The 13,941-nt window shown below is 50.2% G+C and overlaps 1 protein-coding gene across 3 annotated transcripts in view; it reads right to left on the bottom strand.

The window, feature by feature from the left end:
• The window catches only part of DIP2C (disco interacting protein 2 homolog C), a 372,928-nt gene that overhangs the window by 168,749 nt on the left and 190,238 nt on the right, over nucleotides 1-13,941 (bottom strand). The window lies entirely within an intron of this gene.

Genomic DNA, 13,941 nt, shown 5'->3' with positions numbered 1-13,941 from the left:
ACGTGGATGCTGTCGGAGCCCAGCGTGGGTACTAGGATGCCCTGAAGCTGACGGGAGCCTCACGGGAGGGTTTCCTGCAAAACCGTCCAAGGGGATGCATCCAAGGAGGCAAGTGCCCAGGAACCCGCAGGAAAACCACCTCCAGGAAACACCCCCACGGCCACTACGAATGCAGCTGGCGAAGGAAAGGCGTGCGAGGGCCCAGACCCGCTCTTCCCCGAGAAGGCCAGGCAGGGTGCACTCAGCTGGCAACGGTCCATCCGGCACGTTCAGAAACACGAAGTGAAATGAAGCAAAGCTCCTTCTCCTCCCTTACTCTGCTTCCTCAGTTCAGGTTCCCTTCCCAGGTTTCCTGCGCACATCCACAAAGCGTCCTTCCGTCGAGGGCAGGGCAGCCATGAACGCCCGACTGCTCGTGCCGGTGCAGCATGCAGCCCGTCTCGTGCTAGGCCGGCGTGGGTAAGAGCCTCCAGCAGAGCCTGCTAACGCGCTGTGTCCTCGTAGAACAGTCGAGTTCCTGACCGGCTCCACCTGCAGCAAACGCCTCTTCCCAGCATCACCCCTGAGGACGCTGACTCGGCCCATGAGCTCAGCTCCCTGCCTCCATCCGGACGGAAGGCAGACCTGACCCTAATCCGCAGCTTCTCAGTTTCTTCACCTGCTGCTTCCTCAAAGAAAGTTCCAAATTTTCTTTCCCGTTGGTGCCACGAGCGGACATCCTGCCTTCTGGGCAGCAGGCCACAGGACCTGGAGAAACAGAAGCTGTCCCCAGGCTTCCGGGGACTCGACTGAACACTGACGTGGGAGCCAGGCTCTGGGATCAGAATCCCGGCTTTGCCACTTACTGGTTGTGAAATACGCAGCAAGTTTTGTAACCCCCACTCTGATCCCGTGTAAAATGGGAAAATGATAGTTAATGAGACAATTATGTAGGACACAAGACACGAAGCGGGCCCCAGCTGCTCATCCCATGGCAGACGCTCGTTTAGGATGGTCACTGTGACGGATACTGTCAAACAGTGGCCTTGGCACAACAGGTGTGTGATAACGGGAAAGGCCCAAAGGAGCCCGACTGTTGTTGGTTCCACCTCGTCCCGGTGCAGGGGCAGCTCGAGTTTTCGAAGCAACACACAATGCTTGTGTTTCCGCGAGGCACACGCCCGCCCTGCCTGTGGCCTAGAGACCCAGGACGTACTCCCCCCGCAGCCCCCAGGCCGCACCCTGAAGGTTGTAGGTCTGTTCTCTGACACAAGAGAAAAGTCCCTTCCCAAGACTCAGTGAGACTCTGGGACAGGAAGATCTCAATAACCAGAAAACTCCGCTTCCCTTTGGTTTCCTTCAGCAGCCGGCACATTCAGTCCCCAGAAGAAGCCTGCATCTTGCGTTACAACAAAGCCCTGGGGCACTTAGAGAACAAACACAGATGATGAGGACAGGCCATGCCTCAGAGGAAGGACATGTCTGTGCACATCTGTGGGTCTGAATCCTAAGAAAAATGACGGGTGCCCCCATCACTTCATGCTGACGTCAAACCCCTCCACCCACCCCACCCCCCGGCCGTGGAGTCCTGGGCACCCCCCCTCCCCGGGACATGGATGCAGGTGCTGAAGGGACAGCCGTCGGCCTTCAGACCAACAGTGAGCTGACCCAAGACAGACTGTCTGCGAGGACGCTCGCCGGTGTCACAATGGCGGGGCACGTGAGACCGTGGCTGTGGAGCCAGACGGCCTGGTCTACAGCCCAGCTCCTCCAGTGGGACCCGTCTGTGCCTTGGGTTCACCAGGTGGAAACAAGGAAAAGGGAGCAGCCTCATGCACAGGGTGGCTCCGGGACTGGAGGAGGAGTCAGGACCCTGGGGGGCGGAGCCTGGCCCTCCGTAGTGCAGACACAGGCCCCGCACCCATCTCCATCCCTGCACCTGCATCCCCACCACCATCCCGCACCCCATCTCCATCCCCGCACCCGCATCTCCATCTCCATCCCCGCACCTGCATCCCCACCACCATCCTTGCACCTGCATCTCCATCCCCGCACCCGCATCTCCATCCCCGCACCCGCATCTCCATCCCTGCACCCGGATCCCCGTCTCCATCCTTGCACCTGCATCTCCATCCCCGCACCTGCATCTCCATCCCCGCACCTGCATCTCCATCCCCGCACCCATGTCTCCATCCGCTGCTGCTCCAGATGAACGTCTGGGGCGGGAGACCCCAAACCCGTGCCACCAAGCCAAGGGGGGCAAGCTTCATTCTGACTGCTGCTGCCGCTGCCCTGTCCTCCCACCCTGCAGCCAGCCACACGCATCTGCTCCAGGGTTGAGCGGTCCGTTCCCTGGGTGCAACAGGCACCTGGAGGCAGAGAAGTGGGGCACTGGGTAAAAAAAGCAAGAATGCAGGGATGGCGGGCAAAGCGTGTCTCCAGCAAGCATGCCCACCGCCGCAGCTCGAAGGGCCAGGCCATCCCCAGGCGCGCTGACTCCTCACAGGCCCGGGGGCCCCAGCTGCCCACCACAATCTCAGCGGACACGGAGTCTGGGAGCCCATGGGGTGGGGTGGGGGACCGTGCACAGAAGGGGGCTCCAGCCCACAGTGTGCCGCTGCTCCAGTGTGCACCGAGCCTCTCGGGGGTACTAGGCGCTCTGTCCTCTGCCGAGTCATTTCCGACGAAGAATGAACAACGTCACTATCCAGACACTAACCGAACGCGTCCCAAACAACTTCACTGTGCCAGGCTCTGCTCCAGCATAAACTGTTTCTTTCCATCATAAACTCACCCGCGTTTAACACTTTTAACTAACGCTTTTGTCCTTGGTGAACGACACGGGAGATAAAACTTCCTAACAGCTGTAATGGACCCAGGAAAAACACCCAAAGTTAATCCGAAAAACAAAGGCGGATGACCTTGTTGATGTGAACTGAGGCCGGGCGCTCTGGCCTCGTGCCGGAGGTGACAGAAGCCACCCAGACGCCTGTCCGACGGTGCCGGTACGAAGCTCGTGCGGGGATGAAGGTCGGCCGCCGTTAGAGCGAGGACTGCTTACAGCAAACACCAGGTCCCCACTCGCCAGAGTGTCACTAAACACAAGTGTGCGCGACCATCTGTCCGGCCGGCTTCCTACGAGGAGAAAATGCTGACACCTGCCCAGGCATGTCCTCGGTTCCACTGTCCTCTTACCTCGTGCCTGGCCCTGGCCCTGCTTTTCCACCCAAATCCCGGTCTGTTCAGACTCCAGAGGACCGCGTGGGGTTTTTCCTGGAACCGAATACGGTAGCCCTGACGTCTCCGCGCATCACGACTCCCTCCGTTGCACAGCGCACCGCTCCTACGGCTCTCTTCAACCACTTCCGTCTTGGTCATTGTCACCATAGAAGTCTCCACATCTTTGGTTCGATTTTCACTGGTTCTTTATAAGCTGCTGGGGTTTTCCTGTTTTGTTTTCATTTATGGAATCTTTTCATATTACTTACTGAGAAAATTTGTTAAGGAAAGTAATAAGATCCCCACGAAACAACAGAAATATTCAATGTGACTGAAAAGGTCATTTAATTTGTAACATGTTAAAATCTACCGTACACACAACTTCTTAAGTCACATCTTCACGTTTGTTAATATGTAGACATAGAATTTTGTTTAGGTTATGTTCAGCCATTATACTAAACCCTCATCGTTTCTAAAAATCTAGAGATTAGGGCGCATGGGCCGTTCAGTCAGTGAAGCGTCTGCCTTCGGCTCAGGTCATGATCTCAGGGTCCTGGGATCGAGCCCCGCATCCGGCTCTCTGCTCAGCAGGGAGCCTGCTTCCCGCTCTCTCTGCCTGCCTCTCTGCCTACTTATGATCTCTGTCTGTCAAATAAATAAATAAAACCTTTTAAAAAATGTAAAAAAAATCTAGAGATGACCCTGAAGCTTCAATGTAGATGACACCCTGCAACTTTTCCCTTCCTCTCACTGTGTCCATCACGACACAGGTGTCTGTCCTAGAACTAACTGGAAAGGGTCCTTTCTCTTTTCTGCTCTCGAAAACTGTGTGTGTAGACCCCAACATTAATTGCTTGAAAGCCGGGAGTAACTTAAATGCCAAGTGTTGAGCCTGCTGTGTTTTGTGGAGAGGGTTCTAGCAACGGCTTCCTTTTAGTTAGTGGCCATAGGACTACTCAAGGTTTCCATTTCTTTTTAAGCTTTTATATTGGGAATTTGTCCATTTAATTAAGTGGTCAAATTTGCTGTCACATGGTTATTCACAGTATCCTATCCGTCTTCCCTCTGACGTATGTGTAGTAACGTGTCCCATTTTTAATTACTCGTATCATCTACTCCTGTCTTTTCATCATTCTGACTGCACGGTTTTCAATATTAATAGTTTCCAAAAATAATTTTTTGTCTTTTTTGATCCTCTAAGCATTATCATCATCCTTTATTTCATTTTTTAATTAATGGATTTTTATTTTTAGGGCAATTTTAGGTTTATAGCAAAATTGAGGGGGAAGTGCATCATGTTTCCCGTGACCCACTCACCTAAACACACACACACACACACACACACACACACACACACACACAGCTCTCACCCTCTACGGACGTACTGTGTCAGTGTGGTACAACTGATGAGAAAACGTTGGTACATTGTTAACTAACGTGCACAGTTACCATTAGGGTTCAGTCTTGGTGTGTACATTTTATGGCCTTAACAAATGCGTAAGGACATGTCTATGTGGTCACAGGGTCGTATTAAACAGATTCACTGTCCTAAAAGTGCTCTGGGCCCCCCTCCCTCCCTCCCACGAGCACTTGGCAGCTGCTGATCGTTACTGACTCAGTATTTCTGTCTTTTCCAGAATGTCACGTACTTGGGGTCACACAGTATGGAGCATTCTCAAATTGGCTTCTTACACTTCGTAACATGGATTTAAAGTTCCTTCATGACTTTCGAAGGCTTGAGAGTTAATTTCTTTCTAGCATTAAATAACGAATGAAATATCCGTGGAATCTGTTCATGCACTCCGTCGCTAACGGACGTCTCGGTGCTTCTGAGCTTCGGCGGGTATGATTCGAGCTGCGACAAACATGCACGTGCAGATTCTTGTGCGGATGCGCTTCCAGCTCAGGTGGGCGGACGCTGAGGGCCACAACTGCTGGACGTACGGTTCCAGTATGTTTGGTAAGAAATCGCCAGCTGTCCTCCTAGGTGGCTGCACCACTCCACGCTCCCACCAGCGGTGAGGGGGAGCTCCGCTGGGTCCGCCTCGCGGCTGGCACCTGATGTCAGAATCCTGACTTTCTGCCATGCTAAGAGCACCCCGTGCTGTTACTTTCACTGCGCTTCTCGGGTGACATATGCTGTTCCGCATCTTTCCTCCATGCGTTTGCCGTCTGTGCACCTTCTGTGAGAAGGTGTCAGTTCAGATCTTCCGAACACTTCTTAATGGGTTTTCTTACTCGTGGTGTGACGGGTTTTTTGTATATTCCGGATACTAGTTTCTTTTTTTACTTTTAAGCAGAAATGTGTTTTGCAAAGGTTCCTCTTCTAGTCTGTGGCTTACCTTTTTTATTCTGTCTTTTGCAGAGCAGACATTTCTCCTTTTAATGAAGCCAAACTTACCAACTTTCTTCTTTAGTGCATTATGTGTTTGGCATTATACCTAAAAAGTCATCATCAAATCCAAGGTCACCTATATTTCTCCTATGTTATCTTCTGGAAATTTTATAGTTTTTGTTGGCTTTTGGGTCTATGATGCATTTTTTAAAAGATTTTATTTATTTGCTAGAGCAAGAGAGAGGGACAGGAAGACTCCCACCATGGGGCTCGATCCCACAACCCTGAGATCATGACCTGAGCCAAAATCAAGAGTCCGATGCTGAGCTGACTGAGCCGCCCCGGTGCCCTGGGTTAGTTTTTGTGAAAGGTTAAGATGCTTAAGGTCCGCGTCTACGCTCCGCCCCGGTGCCATGCGTTGAGAAGACGACCATTTCTCCGCTGGGTTGTCTTCGCTTGGAATATTGACTATACTTGTGGGTCTGTTTCTGAGCTATCTCCTGTGATACACTGATCTGTATGACTATTGTTTCACCAGTATCTGTCTGCACTATCCCGAATTTTATGTTAAGTCTTGTGGTTGAACATCACCAGTCCTCGACTTTGCTCTCCATTGTGGTGGCTATCTGTGGTCTTCTACCTTTCCATATAAACTTCAGAATTGACTTGTTGATATTCACAATACAACTTGCTGGGATTGTTTAACCTACAGATCAAACTGGGAAGAACCAAGACCTCAACAGTACTGAGTCTTCCTATCCATGTATGTGGACTCTCTGTTTCTTTACTTCACGTGACTTGTCTCCTTATCATTTTCCTCATATAAGCCTTATATATTGTTTTTTTAGAGTTCTCAGTATTTCATTTCGGGGTGTGGATTGTAAATGACATTGTAAATGACAATTTCAAAATCCAGCTGTTTGTTGCTGGCGTGTAAGAAAGTGACTGGTTCTCGTATGTTAACCCTTGTTATAATCACTTATTACTTTGATTTTTTGAATCTTGGGATTTCCAACATAGATAATCATATCATTTGCGAATACTTTTAATTCTTCCTTCCAAATCTGTATACTTTTGATTTCCTTTTTACTGTCCTACTGCATTAGCTAGGATTTCCAGTACAATGTTGAAAAGGAGTGGCAAGTGCCTTGCTCCTGATCTTGGTGGTAAATCATTTAGTTTCTTACCACTAAGTGTTATGTTAAGTAGAAGTTTTTAAAGATGTTCTTTATCAAATCAAGGAAGTTCCCCTTTATTCTTAGTTTGTGGAGAGTTTTTAACCAGGAACAGGTGTTAGATTTTGTCAAATGCTTTTTCTGTATGTATTGGTAGGGTCATAGGAGTTGTCTTCTCTGGTTTGCTGACATGATGAACTGCATTCATTGACTTTGGAATGTCAGACCAGCCTTGCATACCTGGAATAAATGTCACTAGGTCATGGTGTGTAATTTTTATACATTATTGCATTTGATTTGCTATTTTTGTTGAGAAATTTCTTGAACCTAGATTCATGAGAAATAGTAGCCTAAAGTTTTTCTTTCTTATACTGCTTTTCTCTAGTTCTGGTATCAGGTTAATGCTGGTCTCACAGAACGCTTAGGAAGCACTTCCTCTCGTCTGCAGGAATAGAATATAGAGAGAAATATAATCTCTTCCTTAAATGTTTGATAGAATTCAGAAGTAACCCATCTGGGCCTGGTGCTTTGTTTCGGAAAGTTATTAACTATCAGTTCCTTTTTTCAAATGGACATAGCCTTACTCAGATCGTCTATTCCTTCTCGTGTGACTCTCGATAGATTGTGTGTTTCAAGGAATGGGTCCACTTCATCTCCATAATCAAATCTGTGGACCCAGTGTTGTTTGTAATATTCCTTTATTGCCCTTTTGTGGTCTACAGGATAAGTAGTGATGGTAGGTTTTTCATTTCTGGTATTAGTGGTTTTTATCTTTTAGTTAACCTGGTCAGAAGTTTATCATTTACTGATCTTTTCAAAGAACCAGTTTTTGGCTTCTTTGATTTTCTGACGTCTTCTTTTCAATTTCATTATTTCTCCTTTAAGTTTTATTATTTTTCTTCTTCAGATTTACTTGCTTTTTCCCTAAGGTTGAAACTTAGAGATTTTAGATCTTCTTTCCTCACATAAGCATTGGATGCCACACGTGAGCACTATTTTTGCTGCATCCCACAAATTTTGATCACTTGTATTTTCTCTTTTTAGTTCAAAACATTTTACAAATTTTTTAGGCTTCTTTGATCCGTGTGTTAGTCAGAAGTATGCTGTCTGTTCTCCAAGTGTGTGGGATTCTCCAGTCATGGATTTTTAGGTTAATTCCACTGTGCCCTGAGAAGCATATTTTTATCCTATTCCTTTCGATTTAGATATGCTTTATGGCCCATGACGTGGTCTGTTTTGGTGACTGCTCTGTGTGAGCTTGGCGATGTGCGCTCTGCTCTTGTTGCACGGATGCCCTACAAAGGTGGGTTAAATGCCGGTGACCCGGATGAACTGTTCAGGTCAACCACGTCCTCACCTGATTTGCTACCTACCGGATCTATCCGTCAGGGACACAGAGCTGCCAAAGCTCCCCTCTGACTGTGGATTCATCTAGTTATGGCTGTAGACGTACAGCTCCTGTCTCCTGCGCTGTGATGTTTTGTTGGGCATGTACACAGTAAGAATGCTGTCTTCTTAGACAACCAAGACCTTTATCGTACGTAATCTCTGGTAACTTTCTTGTCTCAAGTCTGCTCCATAACAAAGTAATGTACCACACCAGCTTTTGAAGTAGGTGTTAGCGTCTCTACTCCATCTCTACTAACCCACGGCTGCGGCGCATGTCTTGTCGGCCATGTACTGTGGACTGTGTTCTTAGTCCACTCTCATGGTGTAACTGGTGCACTTAGGTCAGTGACATTTAACGTGGTTCATATTCCTGGACTAGTACTTAATATGTTTGTTACCATTAACTATTTATTACGCTCGTTCTTCACCTTCTACTCTTTCCCTATATTTTCAAGTTTTAACTCAGTATTGTGTATGATCTTACTTTTGCTCCTTTCTGGGCAAATCAATTACACTTCATCTTTTACTTTTTCGAGTGCTGGTCCTTAAGTCGATGTCTCGTAACAGAATAGTCTCAGCTTCTCCCTCCTGCCCCCATAACATTGCTGCCATTCATGTCTCTAATGCTCACGCTCTACTCACCCGATACGAAGTTCCTCTCGTTACTCTGAACAACTGTTAATCTGCAAGCACAATTAGGAATTGTAAAAACAGCAGGTTCTCTTTCATCTTCGTGGAACCTTCTCTAACCCTCCCTCTCTTTAGGTCGATGCCATTTCTGACCTCCCACCTCGTCTACTGACGGCTCCATCCGTCGCGTCTCTTACGGCGGCTCTCGGTTCCGGCGCTGCCCTTACACCTGCAGCAGGGCGTCCACATCTCCACCGACATCACCCACCCCACCCCACCCCCGTTTGGGAGCAGTGGCTTTCTCAGGGACTTTAGTTTGCTGACAGATCAAGGTTGGGATCCAGCTGAACTCCTCAGATGGTGGTTTCCATTTCTAAACTTCTTTTTCATCATGAGGATCCATGTGACAAAGTCCATGCTCTGCGGCAAGCTGGCGTAGAGCCAAGACTATCTCCTCGACGTCATCTTTTTCTGTTATTTCTCATTTCTCCCTCCTGGACTCAACTCCATTTTCCCTTCCCGACTTTTTAAACTAAATCCTTGTTTCTTCAGTTTCCGGGATCTCTGATTACCTCACGTAAATACTTCAAGGCTGTCAGTTTCTAAGTACTACTTCGGTGCACCCCACAAACTCTGTTTTTTCACCTGCAATACAGTAGCCTCTTAACGTGTCCCTGCTTCCAGCCAGGAACCCGCCCAGTCCAACCAGCCTCTCCCACACGACCGCCGCACACGGACATTTTCAACATGGGAATCTAACCAGGCCACTTTCTGTTGAAAGGACCAGGCCAGTATCAAGATTGAGTTCGTTTTCATTAGTTTTGAACAAACAGGTGTTTACAGTCTGTCTTCAAATGCATCTTCTGTCTTCTTCCAGGTCTCCCACGGCCTTGGTTTTAGAGCGGCTCTGGGGGATAAAAGTCTCTGCTGTGGCAACTTTCCACACCTGCACTGCCCAGTGTGGTAGCTGCTTGTCTTAAATGTGGCTGGTGAAGCAAAAGAACAGAATTTTCACTTAAATTGAAAAGGTCGACCACACTGGGCAGTGCAGCTCGACACAGACAAGCCTGCCCGTCGTGGGAGTGTTCAGCTGACCAAGCAGTCCGATTTACTGCATTCTTCTCTTCCTCCAGGGTCACAAAATATGTCATTTCAGATTTATACTAAACCGTGAAAACATTTAGTTCAGAAAAAATCAGACTGCAGAGTCAGGAAACATACTGAAATCAGTGAACTCAAGTGACTAGAGAAAGAGAAACCCTGTCCCCGTAGAAGATTAAACTTTAGTGTCGAGGAAGGATGGCCGGCAGGGTACACGGACTCTCTGGAAGCAAATAGTGTCCTCCGTTTTCCAGTCTCACCGACAGCGCTTGGCAAAGCCTCGGAACACAGAACCACATGTGTGCGGAACACGTAGCAGCCTCGAGGCCCCGTGGCCAGCAGCTGAGCCCCACCATACTTCAGATCCTAAACTGTCATCAGCACAAAACTGGCCTCGGGGACAGGTTCACACAATGCATCTCCAGGTTTCCAGAAAAACTTCAGTTTTACAAGCCCCAAGCACTTCTCAAACTCTTAGACCCAAAGAATATTCTAGACTGTTAAAAATGGGTTAAAGTCTTTTGTTTCTAGGACTAATGTTTTGATATTTACTGTATTAGCAAGTAAACTGACAAACTTGCAAAAATGCAAGACTTCACAATCCCTGTCTGCACCCACCCTCTGAACGCAGTATCGCCACGACCGGCAGCCTTGGAAAAATCTACGTACCTTTACGAGAGATGAGTGCGGACAGAGCAAATCATGTGTGTTATTCCAGAAACAGTCTGACCTCACAGACATCCCTGGAGGGTCTCGGGGTCCCCCTGGGTCCCTGGAGCCTGAGTCGGCTGTCCAGGGGGGAAGACTGGGCCCTGTAGCATTCTACCTGGGGGGAGGGGGCAGGCCCCGGGAAAGGCCGCCACTTGGTCCAGGGACACATACAGCCCCGATGTCCTTTCTGAAGCCATCTGTCAGCTGCCCAAGAGACAAAACGAGCTTTTTAAACACGTTACGACCCCGTATGCTACACATTTATATCAATATTCCTCCTTGACGTCGTTGGTCCTGGAAGGAACAGGAACAACACAGATCTCAGTGTTGTGTTCTAGGGCTTCTGGCTGGGGAGAAAGGGCCTAGGAAAACAGCTAGAATTCCTGCAAGCTCTAATTTAGACCTATCAAGTAAACGTGATAAAGTGCCTAACACAGAGCTTGACGTTTTCTAGGTGCTCAGGAAATGCCTCTTCATTAATTCACTCTCCAAATCAAATGTAAGTTTCCAAATAAAGTTATTTAAAAAGGGGAGAAATACACACCATTATAAAGAATTCCAGCAGGAGTTCATTACCATGCAAGGCCACGGGTTTGGAAATGAAATGGAAAAGTATGGCCAAGAGAGATTAAATTTGAGGGTATATGGTTGACTGGATTGATTGCTAATCAGGGCAATTATCTAAGAGATAATAGAATTACTTCTTGGTTGATATAATTTGGTCACTGAAGCATCGAGAGGACTTTCTACTGCAAGCTGAGTGGTCTGCGGAGTTTGGAAACTGAAATCTCCCGAGGGCCACAACACTTTTCCTTTTGAGTGTCTGAAGTCCCCCAGGCTGGCTCAGGGAAACACTGCCCAGAAGATCCCGACCCTGCGCAGGCCAACGGGCTACACAAGGCTCTCCAGCGTCCACACGACATTGTAAAGGAGGACTGGTGGCTGTACGCTGGAAGGGAAAATCACTCAGAGCATACCGGAGGAAGGTCCACATCAAGGAAACTCGGGACTAGCCTGTGTTCGCAGCAGGAAAGAGCAGAGACTCGGGTGGGGAGACCACAAAACGAGGCTGATAAGGACCCCAGGTCCTCACGGGCTCTCCTGCAGGGAGGGGCCACCACAACATGGGGGGGGGGTATCCGTGCGGATCGCAGAAACAGAGAGCCCCAGCAAGGTTCACGAGCACAGGCTCCTCCGGCTGTGAAGGCTGAGAGCAGGACGACGTCTTAGAAAGCACAACAGCCTGTACGGAGGAGCACCGTCACAGCATTCCCTGCACAGTCCTGGCCAGCAGGACCCACGAGAGGACCCCCGAATCCTACCGCAGAACCGGCTTCCATCACCCACGCAGCTGCACGGCCCGCGCACGCAGGCGGCACCACGCACGCCCACCCTCACAGCCGCGCATGCCGGCTGGGCCTCAGGTCCTGCTGCTGCTCCCCAGTGAGCGGAGGTCCGATCTGAGTGACCCTGACTCACCTTCTCACTGTGCCTCAACCACGGGATCCTTCCGACTCCCCTGCACGTGATCTGTGGCCACCAGGGTCCTCCCTGAACCCCCGCTGTGCTCGTCTCGCGCCTTTGCCTCAAGTCTTCAGGCAGCACCTGTCACCTTCAGGATAAAGTCTAAGTTCCTGGTACACCACGAACGTTAAAACCTAGCCCATCCTCCCTAATTTCTTGCTTTTCCCCAAGTGTGCTACGTTTCTTCACCTTCCTTCCTTCCAAAAATACTCACGAGGCACGACTCTGGATGCTTGGCATACACGAACGAACAGAAAAAGACCCTTGTCTTTGCGGGCTCACGTTCTCGCGGCGGACAGAGGCACAGAGGCGATGCAGGTGGCAACATGACGGGTGGATGGACGGACAGATGACAGGTAGGCAGGACCACGGGCGACTGGCAATGTGGGGGCTGGCAGCTGCACGGACTTCCAGGAACCCGCGGGGCGGCGCAGGGACTGCGCGAGGCGACATGGTGTCGCGCCATTTAGCGGGGTGGCCGGGGAGGCTCATGCAAACAGTGACCTTGAGCAGAGACCCGAGACCAGCGATGTGTCTGACCGAGGGACGAAAGTTCTGGGCAGCAGGATCAGAGAGTATAGGCTCCGTAGCAATCAGGGGCTTGAGAGACACCCAGGAAACCGGCGCGGCTGCAGAACGGGGACAACACGGAAGACAAGACCGCGGAGCGGTGGGAAGCTAGACCATGGGCGTGGGAAGTGCGAACCTCACTCTGAGAGCAGCAGACACCACTGGAAGATGAGCAGAGGAGCGTCGCCCACACACTGTGCTGGGTCACGCATCTGGCCTTCCTCTGGGCTGAAAGCTCCTTCACCCAGAGCAGGCAGAGCGCTGAGCCATTCCCAGGCCGGGGTTCTTAGTGGAAAGTCAGACCCCAGGAGCCACAGGTCCCCAAGGGGATGCTACCTGAGCAAACAGAGATTCCGAAGTAGAGCCCCGCGTGGGCTGGACCGAGACAGGTGTGGTTTTCTTCTAAAGGGCCGTGCTGAAGGTTCTGGTCCCCTCCTTCACCACCACCCGCCCCCCACAGTTCCCTTCCACGTCTACTCCACGCCCCACGATGGGTGGCAGCCTGCACGGGCAGATGGAGGCGCTCCTGGGGCCAAGACAGCACCATTTCCTACTCTGCTAACCCTCGAGATGTTCGCTCGGAAACACCGACGGTGAAGCAGCCAGCACCTGGCATGTCTCCTGGAACAGCTGGGAGGGTTTGGAGAACATACCTTAGCCACGGCCAGGAAAACAGCAGGGTTTACCAGCCCCACCCCTCATTGTTAGGAAAGAGGTAATGGAGGGAATGAAACAGACCGTGCATGCTATTAAGTTCCACCTAAATTTGTAAAAAATTTAACACAGAAAATGAGCTTAGAACAAGACACAAGTTACACCCTTGCATGTGGTAAGAAGTAACAGAGCCGGACAGAGCCAGGGTCCCTGCAGTTTGGATGAGGCCCCCACTGTCTCCGCAACAATCACACACCACCCTGAACCAGCTTCTCACCTGTAAAATGGAAGGCAGGACCCCTAACTGGTTTCCGCAAGAACGGGAGATCCCGATGACGGCCGCCGTGTGTCTGCGTGTGTGCGCTGCGGGCCTCCCGCGGCTGTGCGTGTCTGCACACCTGCATACAGCTGCGCGTCTCCACGAGTGCGAGTCTACCTGTGTGTCTGCACGTGTGTGTGCGGTCTCCATACCTAGGTCGCGCCTGCGTCTATGTGTCTGTGTCTAAATGTGCGTCTCCGTGCACTGACCTGTCTCTGGGTCTGCGTGTGCCTATGTGCACGAGTCCGCATGTGCCCACGTGTGCGCTGCGGTGTGGTGTGTACTGGCTCGTGTACACCACGCGTCCGTGCACCCGTGTCTACTGTGTCCGTGTG

Source organism: Meles meles, chromosome 7 (genome assembly GCF_922984935.1).
Source record: "Meles meles chromosome 7, mMelMel3.1 paternal haplotype, whole genome shotgun sequence".
NCBI lineage: Eukaryota > Metazoa > Chordata > Mammalia > Carnivora > Mustelidae > Meles > Meles meles.
This window is presented reverse-complemented; position numbering and strand designations above follow the sequence as displayed.